We start from the raw sequence: 9,538 nt of genomic DNA on the forward strand, positions 1-9,538 counted from the left end.
TGTATAAATGTATGCTGATGTACAAGTGTTAAGTACCAAGGATAGTGGTAGACTGTAGACTCTGGTTTTTACCGCTATATTCCGACTTAAATAGGGTGGGTGATTTCACCCCTCTCACAAGAGAAAGTAGGCAGAACTACCTGCTACAGTATTGTATTTTCAATTTGGTTGTAGGTCGTAAAATGTTATGGTACTTTAAGTTAAAGATCTTTGCAGGGCTTATAAATCCTAGTTTACCACTAGCGGGTAATATTTTAAGTAGGGTTGTATTGTACATTTTATATATTTGCATTGTACGGCAAACGGCACGCACCGCTTCCCAACCTTTTCAAACCCAACCATTGTGCCCGTTAATCGCTCATAATATGCAATAAAATTTTACGACCTACAACCAAATTGAGAATACAATAACTGTTTCTATAGTTCTCCCAGAGCTGCAGCGATTTTATGGGAGGGCAATAGTAATTATTACGCCTGTTGAGATGCCGATAAGCGACATAAATAGACCCCTGTCAATCATCATTTTCGTTCTATACCTGTCAGTTTACAGGGCAGTACTTGGATGAATTTACAATTAGGGTTTGTACTTGCGGTTTAAACCTATTGTCGGTGTTGTTAACGTTTATACAATGGTACCCTGCCAGAAAATCGCTGCAGCTCTGGGAGAACTATAACAATAACGTTCAAAACACTATTTTGTACATTATTTTGTACACAGTTCTTGCTTCGGAGGTAGTGCTATGGCGGCCACAAAATTTTGGCCGTCACTTTCTTGACATTCAAGAAAAGTGTAAATAAACCTTTAGGAATTGTAACCCTACTTTCGATTCTTGTCATTTTGACAATCAATTTAAACTGTTTGAAGCTCAGATATTCCAAAAATCCGACATGAATGAACAAAATTAGAGCAATCGTACATAGATTGTATGTACGATTGTTGTATGTAGTAGAAATGACAAAATAATTTTGAGTTTTGCAATTTACCACCCAAAAAATAACGTTCATAATCAAGACGGTAATCATGACAATAAAGTACGGATTACAATTTTTTTTTTGAATTGACAGACAATGACGGCCAAAATTTTTTGGCCGGCATAGTACCTATAGTTTGTTTTTTAATCAAAGAACCACGACCTGTTGATTTAGGTTTGCAAATATAAAATTTTACTAAATTTAGGAAATTTTATGATATCTGTTGGCTATACCAGCCAACGCCTGTCATTTTTAATGTCCTTGAAAGTACGCAAACTCGCATCTAAAATTTGAACGTGTTATTAAAAATGCCTCGCAAAGTAAGACATTTATTAAACTTTCAAAGTCAGTTGTTATTAGTTATTGTTAACTTTATTAACATGCTGCGCTTTTAATATCTCTAATAACCTCATTTTCTATATGATAAGATTTTTCACCCTAGGTCAAAAGTGTACAATGTTGTCAGCTCTATTTTAGGTGTAAATTGCGGTGTTGTGGTTCTTTGATTAAAAAACAGACTGTTCGCACAGGCGCAGTTGTAAAAATTTTGTTTACCCTCGTTTTGGTGTACTACAGCTGACTAATAGTTATTTATTAAATTATTATACAAGACGATAAAATTGTATTTTATCTTCGACAGCCTTTTTTAGCGTCAAGACACTAATTACGCTCGAGAAGATAATTAAATATTATCGTCGTGTATAATATTCTATTTTTTTTCTATAGCATTTGTATTTTATTATGAAAACATTTTTTTTGAACCATTACTAATCGTCTCAGGTTTTAAAATCTCGTTAGGATAAGCCTATCCTAGGGCAAAAAAAAAGTACTATTGCGGGCAAAAAAAGTGGGACATCAACGTCATTGTCTTGACTTTTAATGTGAAATAACCCTTATCTGATTCTAACCCTACTTTGAATTGATTGACGTTGTCATTAAGTATTGTAGGTTGTAGGGAATGATTGTAAGTAAGCACGTAGTGAATATTTATTTAATGCAAAGTCCCAATCAAAATCTACCTTTATCAAAAGAAGAGGGCATTTGGAAAAGAAAAATAGGAGGATAAAATACATTTTTAAACTGTCAGCTACAATAGTGTCAAAAAAAAAATGACAATAAAGCTTGAACTACATCGAATTTTTCAAAACTGACAGAAATTTGATGTCCCACTTTTTTTGCCCGCAATAGTACATTTTAAAATGTCTGTAGTATGAGCGTTGTTAGGGTAATAAAAAAAATAAATTACTTTTTTGTTCGACACTGTGAGAATTTGAAAATTTTCTCCTATGTGAACGTTTTTCATGTTGTGTGTAACTAGAATTTTCAAAAGTAATTTTGAATGCTAAGGTTGGTTACTATGAATTGAGAGATTAAGTCTAACTAAATATGCCGCCAGAAACCAAAATTGATTGTGAAACGAAAAAACATCCATCACTTAGCGAGAAATAGAGCCATATGCAAGTGTTACAAGGAATTGGCTGCCTTACGGTTACGATATCTTTTGTTTGTCACCAGAAACCACATAGCCTCCAACCTAACCAAATTTATGGCAACCTAGTAACGAATATCCCTAAATCATAGAGAATTCATTTTTGACAGGATTATATTCTTCTACGTGTATTTCTAGGTCATTAACAACTTGGAAATTACTCTTTTGGACAATGTAAATCTTTTAAAAAATTTAATGAAAGGAAGAATCGCAACACAATTTACAATTTGATTTCCTTTTTCACTTTCACACTTTTCTTGAAGAAATAGTGTGCTGTGGGTCGACATAAGAACTTTCTTTTGTAACAAGGTCGTCAACGGCTACACAAGGGGTAGCAACTGTGTTTTTGGAATGGAATTAAGTTCAGAATGTTCTTGATCTCTTCTTGGATAGTAGTGTGCACTTGGAATTCAGATTTCTTTACCATATTTGCAGAAAACTCTTGCCTTGTTTTTGACGTAAAGGGAATGAACATAAATATTGCGGGATCCCTCTGTGAAAGAAATTAGATGCTGTCGGACAAACTGCCAGCATTTAGTATTTTCACAAAACGAGAATATTCTTCACCTCCAGTCTTTGAAAATATGTGGACTTGATCGAGTTGCTTGCGAGCTCCTTTTTTTCACGTAAAACAATTTATTTTGCCACAATTTTCTTCTCTGATTTTAAAGATTTTTTTTTCCGCACAAAGCACTTCACTTTCATCTAATCTATCCTGGGGCGGGTAGTTTTTTACGATGTCTGGAATTTTTTTGAATCCGGTTTTCACACCTTCATTGTCAACGTTTGCCAATTGCAATAATAATAATAATAATAATAATAATAATAATTGCAATAATAGCTATTAAGACAACAAGGGTTTTATAGACGATTTAAAAATCGAGGTCGTAGTTTAAATCAGAGCGACCACTGGGAGCGAGAATTTAATAGACCGAGATTTTTAAACTATAAAACACGCGTTGTCTTCAAGATTTTTTCTAACACTAACATCTTATCAGAAATTTAAATAAATTCAGAAATTATTCGAGGCGCGTCACAATACACAAAATGCCAAGGTTGCCGTGGGTACTATGGTAATAATATCAACAAATTTGGAAAAAAACAATCTTCATCGTTGAAATGTGCCAAAACTTTCCAGAAGAAATAAGAAAAAAGGGGCAATTTGTTATCAATGAAGTCTAAAAGTGCATACGAAAAGGTGTATGTTTCGTTTCAAGGCCGGAACAATAAAAAAAAATCACGGAGGTAACGGAAGATGTCATTTTGGCTTTTCTTGATATGAGGTAGGTGTATAGAACTTCATTAAAAGTTAATTTACATCACGGCAAGAATCATTTGAAGAAAATGTAAAAATTGCCAGTTTTCGATGGCCGGCCACTTGCATTGGATGAAACAGCAGAAGTTAAACAAGAAGATGTTAGGAACAAGAGTTTCGTTTCCATTTAGATAACATTTTTCTAAAATATCTTGTTCTGTTTTCATAACAGTATCCACATAGCTATAACGGATGTTTTTTTTTTAATTTGGCGTCGAAGTAGGCGTTGAACTGTCGATTGTGAACGCACTATACAGGTTACGAATCACGGATCAGCTGTTTGAATCTTACGCTTTTACACGAGTGGTGCGATCTCAATCAACTCTCCAACGCCTACTTCGACGCCAAATTTAAAAAAACACCCTTTACTTTAACTAGACTGTGAAAGTGTGAAACAAATTTTTAATAATCGATTTAATTCGATCAATTAATTAAGTAATTAATTAATTAATTAATTAATTAATTACAATTAATTGATTGATTAATTAGTTATACAATATACAAGGTGGAAACTTTAACTGGAATAAAATTCATAACTTGGAAATAGGCAATTTTTGTAAAAAATCCCGAAACAGGTCGATTTTTATTTTTCCTTGCCCACATTTTGACGCATATGGTTTTTGCATATCTGCTCCCGGAAGTGCGCAACCACCCCCAACTTTTTTTTTTCAAATGGAAGGATATGTCAAGTTTGAAAGACCACTTCGCAAGGAATACAACGCAGTATTTGTTTCCTAGATATTTTTAAAACCTACGTGCTAAAAAATAAAAACCAATTTTATAAGTTTAACATTATTTAATGCAAAAAATGTTCAAACTGGCCACCGTTTGTTTGTTGGCAAATTGCAAATCGATAGTAACATTTCCGGTGTGATTTGCCTAACTTCATGCCTAAAGCCGAAGAATATTGAGGACCTTAAGCAACGTATTAGGCATGAACCATAAAGTTAGCCAAATCACACCGGGAATGTTACAAAACCTAAGGGATGGAAAATATTCAAGAAACAAATAGTGCGTTGTATTCTTTACAAATTGGCCTTTCAAACGAGGTGTCACTTGATATACCCTTACTTGAAAAAAACAAGTTGGGGGTGGTTGCGCACTTCCGGGAGCAGATATGCAAAAACCATATGCGTCAAAATCTGGGCAAGGAAAAATAAAAATTGACCTGTTTCGATATTTTTTACAAAAATCGCCTATTTCCAAGTTATGAATTTTATTCCAGTTAAAGTTTCCACCCTGTACTATTTTCGGCTGTTGGTCAGTAGCGCGCCGCGGTCAGTTTACCCTTTGCTAGAAATTTGATGGCCCCAAAAGGTACAGGACACTTGGGCGCAAATGAGGGATTAAGATAATAAAATACACCTATACCGCTAAACAGGTAGGAATACTTATTGCCCTTTGCATTGCACATGTTTCTTTTCATCTTGCTTGTAAAATCTGTAGGTAAAGCCGGGTTTTTTTGTGGCATTATGAAATTTGAGATAATCTTCAAGGGCTGGATAAATACAATAAATAAAGTTTTTACGTTCCACATCCAGGTACATACTTTTAAATTTATACACGTATTGAAGGAGGTACAACCACATCCTTATATTCAAATGAATAGCACTGATTTGCTCATTTCGTGCACAAATTCGGAATATAGGAAGCGTTACAAATATGTAACCAATTTAATTAAGTTCTACATGTAAGAATAATGCTATCGACCGATTTGATTTATTAAATAGCTATTTGTGTATTAAGAGCGCAAAGTGATACATTGTCGATTGAGAAATTTCTCGAAATCGACAATGTACATTTGCGCTCGCAACACACACAAGATTTTTCCTACAATCGCAACTATGACTACTACATATTATTTTATTTGGACCAAATCAATGTAATACCTTCTTAAAATCAGAAACTAATTATTCACAATATTGATATTAAAAGTACAATAATTACGGTTTTTGAAAAGTAATCCATGCTCTGGAAGTGTGCATTCTGGTTCTTTTGCTGCACTTACAATTTCGGGAGGTGTACACGAAAACGCTTCCTCCCTTCGTTCTACAGTCTTTTGAGCAATGTTTTTTGTAAAAACACAAAGAATACCGACACAGACTGACACAACAATTCTTTCTGTTTATTCGTTGTCACTAGTTACAATAATCACTGGACATCAGATTTTAACAAAAAAATCGAAGAGCCAGCGTTTTGTACATTTTTTCGCGCGTGAGCGACAAAGTGACAGTCCTCGGAAAACGTCAACTTTGCGTTGTCGTTGTCGTTGTCGTTGCGCAAAGACCTACTTTCTACATAGATTGTAGGAAAAAGTGTTTGTTACAAATATAGCAAGAAATAATATATTTCCCTGTTACCTAGGTGTGATTCGGAGGTAAACTGACCGCCACGCGCTACTGACCAAAACCCTATTACTACTTGGCGCGCAACTGTCCTGCGGGATTAAGCCCACTCGTAGATTTTTCTGACCGCGGCGCGCAAGTGACCCATGCCCCTTTTTTCACAGAAACAATAATGTTCTTTTTCTTGTCCAATGATCATTCCATGTGGATTATGATAAAGCTTCCTGCAAGAATGTGTAATAGGTAGGTACATACAGGGTGTCCCAAAAATAGCGGACTAACGGTGTACTACGGTGTAGAAGAGACTACCGTAAACGTCAGAAAAATGTTTAAAAAATTCTATTGGACTTATTTACTGATTGGGCGGTCCTTGAAAGTGGCACTTAACAGGAAAATTATTTTGAAATATATGTATTAAATTGTCATGACAGCTACCTCTAATCGTACATATTATCACAAAGTACAGGATTACTCACTACCAATATCTAATCCTGCACAATAGTGAATTTAGAAGCTTTGGAAATCGAAAAAAATATTTTAAATCCACTACGGTAACATTGCAAGGTAATGATGTACGAGTACATCTTTGTTTACATTGTATTACCGTTAATAATAAAAATAATAATAATTTATTTTTTTGTCTGAAAAATTTTTTCCATATTTTTTTCGTGTACATTTAAACATCCTGGATACGGTAGTAAGTAGTTAGTACGCTATTTTTGGGACACCTGTAGGTACTGTTACGATTTAAATCGCCGCGCGATTGTAAATCTTCGCGATTTTTCTAGAATGTTCTAGAATTCATCGCGACGGAAACGTACTCGGACTTCCGCCGAAAAATCTGCGCACAGAGGGGGTGGAAGCTATAAATCGGGGGAACCAGAGACAGAACGGGGATTTTTCACGACCTTTTGCCGGGAGTGTTGTCAGTGCCTGGGGAGAGTCAAGGGGACAGTGATCGAGTGAATTTGCAGGGCCGACGAGACGACGTAGTGGAGTTCACGAGGGCCGTTGGAGACGATTCGTCTAAGTACCACCGCCCACATCGCCAAGCGGATCACGGACTTCACTACGGAAGGTTCCAGACCGAACGCTTTTGCGGATCAGGATCTCGTCGAGTCCTGTCTGTCCAGGTCGTCCCCGGACTCACCGGAAGGTGCCGGATCTACCCACCAGCAAGTCCGGAGCAGTGGTGACACCCCAATTTTTACAGGCCGTAGCTTCTCAAAGTTTTCGGTTGTATTTTGTCACTCCGTCGAACTAATTGAGCGTTTGTATTTAACTATAGTCAAATTTCCATTGTCATTCATTATTTCGACGGGTGAAAAGTTCTATCAAATTCCTTCAATTTGTATATCGCGTTTAGGATTTATAATTTGTTCCACTGTTAAAGTTGCAGTTTTGTCATAAGGCGCGTCATTTCATTAATCGTACTAACTTAAGAAAAAATTTCCTTATCAAGTCCGTCGGGTTTTTATATTCACGAACGATTATCAATCCGTGAGTGACCTCGCCAGGAATTGTGTATCGCGCTCACCGAACATTTTTTTTTTGCGCGTGGTTCTTCACCGGTCCGTACCGGAGAAAAACATCTTAACTTCAATTTTTTTTTTTTGGAGCGAAGGAAGACTTGGAGGACCTCCCCGCTTATGCGGGCGGCGTAGCCGAATAGCGACGTTACGTAGGACCAGTCGGCCTTCCTCCTTCGCTAAAGAAGGGATTTTTTTACTGTTTCGCCGGTACTCGTTCGTTGAATATCTGGGACCCGGAGGACCCTCCGAGGAGTTAGGGTTATTCAATTTTATATACGCCATAGGGCTAGTCAGGCTTCGTTGTTTTCTTTTTCATTTATATCATTATTTTCATTGTTGACATCTGAATAAATGATTAGTTGGAAGATTGTGTATCATTTCCCGTACTCCGGGCTGTTCTCACAAATTTTTCAGCTTCAGTCGGCGTTTCTCGTGGTTCGCATTGTGAACCGAGTCGAAGCCACGACTTGTTCGTTATACCCCTGAACATTCCGGATTTGTAACCGGTAACAGGGTTGCCCAGTTTCGGGAGCGTAATTTATAACGTAACAGTACCTAATAATAAGTGTGGTCGCTGAACAGATGGAGTAATAAAAAAAGGGATGTGGCGTTAGTTGCGCAGAACGAAGCCTGTTTCACGATGGTGCAGGTTCTTTGCCATTATATTCTCATAAGAATATGATATTGTTGATAAGTTGAGAAAAATGTTGAATTCATTGACGTGCACATCTTCTCCAAACATGAACACGTGGTCAAACTGCCGAAGCGAGGTTAAAATTAATGAGATGCCGTCAAGTAATTTTTGTGGATGTACCTATTAGGCATTCACGATCTTTTTGGGACCGAGTTGGCTATGACCATCTAGTGATTTTGTTGGCAGTACCTCGGTGATAACTATATTCCCTAAAGGAAATTGACACTTTTTGTGTTAGGTTAGGTTGTTTTCAAATTAAGGTTATATTATCTGAATAGGTACATTGTTGCCGGATCTCTTAAATCTGGTCTATTCTTTTTAAATCGGAAGTAACATCGTTTAATGGAAATTTTTTGTCGTAACAAAATTATTTTGGCAATTTTCACTTTTCCTTTGGCCAAAATTAATCATTTTTACACACTTAATACATCATTTACTTTCTTAGGAATATTATAATAATAAATCTGGCAATACGGTGGCAAGAAAATGTCGAACAGACACTGACAGAAAAAAAAGTTGCATCCGTTGCATCACTGAATCAGTTAGTCCAACATGAAAAGAAAAAATCATAGCCAACTCGGTCCCAAAAACATCGTGAATGCCTTATACATCAGGCTTTCAAAAATATGCGCGCGTTTTGAATAAGCCAATTAGAAGCTGCTGTTTAAAATACGCGGCCACTAGGGAGCGGTTTTATTACTCCATCTGTTCAGCGACCACACTTTAGAAAGAAATTGTATATTAATCTTATCACGTATAACGTTTACGGCAATTCATTTTTCCTAACTCCGGTAGAGTGCACAAACAGGTGACAGTACTGACAGTGTATTAATTGATCCAAAGGATAATGCTGTTATCTAATTTCTAAAATATTTGTTTACCAGAATTATAATGAACACGCAATAGGTAAGTACTTGTATGCACTCGTAGTTTCCAGTATAACATCGATCGAGAGATTTTTGTTCGATAAGCGTATCAATTTGCGTAAATATTTACAGTACACTTTGACTAAATAGAATGCAAAATCCAAATTGCAGTTTCGAATGTTTTCTGTACCTTTGTGACTGATCGAAATTTTTTAATTAAATCGGAACGTCCTGCAATTATGTCCTCTCGTGGTTTCGCAATATAACCTAATTTGAAGCAGTACAAGCCAGCGATGGTGGCTTTTTATTCTTTCATAACGCAATT

General features: G+C 36.3%; 1 long non-coding RNA gene across 1 annotated transcript in view; it reads right to left on the reverse strand.

The window, feature by feature from the left end:
* LOC138124588 (uncharacterized) overlaps positions 1 to 8,951 on the reverse strand; it is a 211,906-nt gene extending 202,955 nt beyond the window's left edge. Inside the window, exon 1 of the long non-coding RNA XR_011157211.1 lies at positions 8,468 to 8,951. This is a non-coding gene — a long non-coding RNA (uncharacterized lncRNA). The remainder of the gene's footprint in view (positions 1 to 8,467) is intronic.
* Positions 8,952 to 9,538: the final 587 nt, after the last annotated feature.

Source organism: Tenebrio molitor, chromosome 2, assembly GCF_963966145.1.
Source record: "Tenebrio molitor chromosome 2, icTenMoli1.1, whole genome shotgun sequence".
Taxonomy (NCBI): domain Eukaryota; kingdom Metazoa; phylum Arthropoda; class Insecta; order Coleoptera; family Tenebrionidae; genus Tenebrio; species Tenebrio molitor.